This window comes from Schistocerca gregaria, unplaced genomic scaffold (assembly GCF_023897955.1).
Source record: "Schistocerca gregaria isolate iqSchGreg1 unplaced genomic scaffold, iqSchGreg1.2 ptg000643l, whole genome shotgun sequence".
NCBI lineage: Eukaryota > Metazoa > Arthropoda > Insecta > Orthoptera > Acrididae > Schistocerca > Schistocerca gregaria.
The window spans coordinates 130,001-135,000 of NW_026062029.1; the positions used below are offsets into that span (position 1 = coordinate 130,001).

The 5,000-nt window shown below is 52.6% G+C and overlaps 1 long non-coding RNA gene and 1 other non-coding gene across 2 annotated transcripts in view; one reads left to right on the plus strand and one right to left on the minus strand.

Moving 5' to 3' along the window:
• Positions 1–1,432, minus strand: part of LOC126317771 (small subunit ribosomal RNA) — a 1,893-nt gene extending 461 nt beyond the window's left edge. Inside the window, exon 1 of the ribosomal RNA XR_007556896.1 lies at positions 1–1,432. This exon is cut by the window's left edge and continues 461 nt beyond it. This is a non-coding gene — a ribosomal RNA (small subunit ribosomal RNA).
• LOC126317759 (uncharacterized) overlaps positions 1–5,000 on the plus strand; it is a 13,030-nt gene that overhangs the window by 438 nt on the left and 7,592 nt on the right. The window lies entirely within an intron of this gene.

Here is a 5,000-nt window from a genome sequence, read left to right on the forward strand (position 1 = left end):
ACTAGTTAGCAGGCTAGAGTCTCGTTCGTTATCGGAATTAACCAGACAAATCGCTCCACCAACTAAGAACGGCCATGCACCACCACCCACCGAATCAAGAAAGAGCTATCAATCTGTCAATCCTTCCGGTGTCCGGGCCTGGTGAGGTTTCCCGTGTTGAGTCAAATTAAGCCGCAGGCTCCACTCCTGGTGGTGCCCTTCCGTCAATTCCTTTAAGTTTCAGCTTTGCAACCATACTTCCCCCGGAACCCAAAAGCTTTGGTTTCCCGGAGGCTGCCCGCCGAGTCATCGGAGGAACTGCGGCGGATCGCTGGCTGGCATCGTTTATGGTTAGAACTAGGGCGGTATCTGATCGCCTTCGAACCTCTAACTTTCGTTCTTGATTAATGAAAACATACTTGGCAAATGCTTTCGCTTCTGTTCGTCTTGCGACGATCCAAGAATTTCACCTCTAACGTCGCAATACGAATGCCCCCGCCTGTCCCTATTAATCATTACCTCGGGTTCCGAAAACCAACAAAATAGAACCGAGGTCCTATTCCATTATTCCATGCACACAGTATTCAGGCGGGCTTGCCTGCTTTAAGCACTCTAATTTGTTCAAAGTAAACGTGCCGGCCCACCGAGACACTCAACAAAGAGCACCCTGGTAGGATTTAAACGGGGTCCGCCTCGGGACGCGAAAGCACCCCTTCGGCTCGCCCCACCGGCAGGACGTCCCACGATACATGCCAGTTAAACACCGACGGGCGGTGAACCAACAGCGTGGGACACAAATCCAACTACGAGCTTTTTAACCGCAACAACTTTAATATACGCTATTGGAGCTGGAATTACCGCGGCTGCTGGCACCAGACTTGCCCTCCAATAGATACTCGTTAAAGGATTTAAAGTGTACTCATTCCGATTACGGGGCCTCGGATGAGTCCCGTATCGTTATTTTTCGTCACTACCTCCCCGTGCCGGGAGTGGGTAATTTGCGCGCCTGCTGCCTTCCTTGGATGTGGTAGCCGTTTCTCAGGCTCCCTCTCCGGAATCGAACCCTGATTCCCCGTTACCCGTTACAACCATGGTAGGCGCAGAACCTACCATCGACAGTTGATAAGGCAGACATTTGAAAGATGCGTCGCCGGTACGAGGACCGTGCGATCAGCCCAAAGTTATTCAGAGTCACCAAGGCAAACGGACCAGACAAGCCAATCCGATTGGTTTTGATCTAATAAAAGCGTCCCTTCCATCTCTGGTCGGGACTCTGTTTGCATGTATTAGCTCTAGAATTACCACAGTTATCCAAGTAACGTGGGTACGATCTAAGGAACCATAACTGATTTAATGAGCCATTCGCGGTTTCACCTTAATGCGGCTTGTACTGAGACATGCATGGCTTAATCTTTGAGACAAGCATATGACTACTGGCAGGATCAACCAGGGAGCTGCGTCAACTAGAGCTGAGCAGCCGGCCGCCCGGGAGTGTGTCCCGGGGGCCCGCGCGAACACGCAAGCGTCTCGCTCAATTATTCTGCAAACAGGAGGAGGCCGAGCTCCCCTGCACGATACACCTCGAAACCCTCTCAGGTCCCGGCGGCGCGCAGCGCCGTCCTAGGTACTTGGTCGGTTTCGAGAGAGGCGCAATCGCCCGGAGTTAGGCGAGTAGACGGTTTTAGTGCGAACACCCTTGCTCCCAACTGAGCTTGCCGCTGCCGACAGAGGCCCGGGAGCGTGCTGTCGTGGCATTGCCGGCGGGAGACAACACGCGCCACCTATGGTGACCGGCAGCTCCAACGCCAGCGCCACACAAGGGCAAAGCCCCACTTGGGTGCAGAAGCGAACTCTCCCAGCACAGCGCACGCGCCAACACGTCCGCACAACTGCGATACAAACCACCTGCGAGAACCGCTGGGGCGACCGAGCAGCAGACGGCGTCGCGGCGCCGAGTGCCAGGCGGCGGCGCATCCTCAACGCACACAGTCCTCAATCAGACCAGCACACTGCAGATGTCCACCGCGCTTCGCACCGGGCTCGGCTGAACCAACTTTGGCCGCCAGGCGCCGCGTGCAGGGTGCGCCGCAGCGTAGCTGCGCCGCCTGCCGAGCCCGTCGGCTGGCGCTCCTGCCACTCGGCGCCCCCCACCAGCCGCCTGTTGCGCGTGCGCCCACGCAGCGCGCGGCCAACACGCCGGGCGGCCCCCCTTCACCGGCCGGGAACAGTCCCACCAAGCCACCGCCGCGTATCGCTTCATACCCACATGGGCCTAGTCACGTGTGTGGATGTGGCGGGTACCGCTGAAACAACCGGTTAATAGCTGTACCGATCGTCGCCATCACAGATTCACCTCCAGCGTGAACAACCGCTCAACAACGGATTTCCAGTTCATTTGCGTATCTTGGGCAGTAAACGTAGATGTCCACCTACATTTGCGAATTCAACAATTCTTGCATGCCAGGATGTCATGTGTCACGACACGCTACATCAGACCACATACACACTGCGACATGTGCAGAAGAGAACACGTGGAAGGTGGCCCGCGCACGTATGCGATGTCCCTTCCGCGATCCACTGTCAACCGGCATCTGCGGCATGTCCCAGATATGGAACGCGGTCCACCAGGGTAGCACTTTGTGTGAGGCAATACGACAAAGTCGGAATACACGCGTCACTACATCACACGGCTCACGCTGACCTGACCTGACTCACCGCACCACCACCCCCAGCGACCCAGGGTGACATACAATGCGTTCGTACGTTCCTCCCACACGCCTCTACGGCGTACCACAGTGCAACCTAGCTGTTATTGGGAGACGAGACAAGTAGCATCGAGCACAACATATGGAAATTGAGATTCGACACCGTTGGGCACAGCCAGCGTACGGTCACACGTATCACACTACTTCACTCTGTACGTAACTACCGATGATCGGTACAGCGTGTGGGTTACGCGTACGACATCAGCGGACAATGGACACAGACCATACCACGACGTACACTGAGGGCGTCGACATCTGAACGCAACTGAACAGCTGCGAGGCTCATTTAACACTCAAACGCCAGACCGACCAGCTTGAGAGGACGGAGACACAAAGAGAGGGGCAGAGGGGGGGGGGGGGGGCGATATAGTCCTATTGCAGTACAATTGACAGTGGATAGCGGGAATATGTGGAAAGTAAGCAACACTCGCAAGACATCTACATGAGGATAACAACGACACCAGAGATTCCGAGCAGTGAACTATGTTAGGCAAAGGGACAACGTGGGTTAGGTTAAGGGACAACGTGGGTTAGGTTAAGGGACAACGTGGGTTAGGTTAAGGGACAACGTGGGTTAGGTTAAGGGACAACGTGGGTTAGGTTAAGGGACAACGTGGGTTAGGTTAAGGGACAACGTGGGTTAGGTTAAGGGACAACGTGGGTTAGGTTAAGGGACAACGTGGGTTAGGTTAAGGGACAACGTGGGTTAGGTTAAGGGACAACGTGGGTTAGGTTAAGGGACAACGTGGGTTAGGTTAAGGGACAACGTGGGTTAGGTTAAGGGACAACGTGGGTTAGGTTAAGGGACAACGTGGGTTAGGTTAAGGGACAACGTGGGTTAGGTTAAGGGACAACGTGGGTTAGGTTAAGGGACAACGTGGGTTAGGTTAAGGGACAACGTGGGTTAGGTTAAGGGACAACGTGGGTTAGGTTAAGGGACAACGTGGGTTAGGTTAAGGGACAACGTGGGTTACGTTAAGGGACAACGTGGGTTACGTTAAGGGACAACGTGGGTTACGTTAAGGGACAACGTGGGTTACGTTAAGGGACAACGTGGGTTACGTTAAGGGACAACGTGGGTTACGTTAAGGGACAACGTGGGTTAGGTTAAGGGACAACGTGGGTTAGGTTAAGGGACAACGTGGGTTAGGTTAAGGGACAACGTGGGTTAGGTTAAGGGACAACGTGGGTTAGGTTAAGGGACAACGTGGGTTAGGTTAAGGGACAACGTGGGTTAGGTTAAGGGACAACGTGGGTTAGGTTAAGGGACAACGTGGGTTAGGTTAAGGGACAACGTGGGTTAGGTTAAGGGACAACGTGGGTTAGGTTAAGGGACAACGTGGGTTAGGTTAAGGGACAACGTGGGGTTAGGTTAAGGGACAACGTGGGTTAGGTTAAGGGACAACGTGGGTTAGGTTAAGGGACAACGTGGGTTAGGTTAAGGGACAACGTGGGTTAGGTTAAGGGACAACGTGGGTTAGGTTAAGGGACAACGTGGGTTAGGTTAAGGGACAACGTGGGTTAGGTTAAGGGACAACGTGGGTTACGTTAAGGGACAACGTGGGTTACGTTAAGGGACAACGTGGGTTACGTTAAGGGACAACGTGGGTTACGTTAAGGGACAACGTGGGTTACGTTAAGGGACAACGTGGGTTACGTTAAGGGACAACGTGGGTTAGGTTAAGGGACAACGTGGGTTAGGTTAAGGGACAACGTGGGTTAGGTTAAGGGACAACGTTGGGTTAGGTTAAGGGACAACGTGGGTTAGGTTAAGGGACAACGTGGGTTTAAGGTTAAGGGGACAACGTGGGTTAGGTTAAGGGACAAATTGAGTTAGGTTAAGGGACAAATTGAGTTAGGTTAAGGGACAAATTGAGTTAGGTTAAGGGACAAATTGAGTTAGGTTAAGGGACAAATTGAGTTAGGTTAAGGGACAAATTGAGTTAGGTTAAGGGACAAATTGAGTTAGGTTAAGGGACAAATTGAGTTAGGTTAAGGGACAAATTGAGTTAGGTTAAGGGACAAATTGAGTTAGGTTAAGGGACAAATTGAGTTAGGTTAAGGGACAAATTGAGTTAGGTTAAGGGACAAATTGAGTTAGGTTAAGGGACAAATTGAGTTAGGTTAAGGGACAAAATTGAGTTAGGTTAAGGGATAATCTGGTACAACCACAGTTAGGTTAAGCGATAATCTGGTACAGCCACAGTTAGGTTAAGCGATAATCTGGTACAGCCACAGTTAGGTTAAGCGATAATC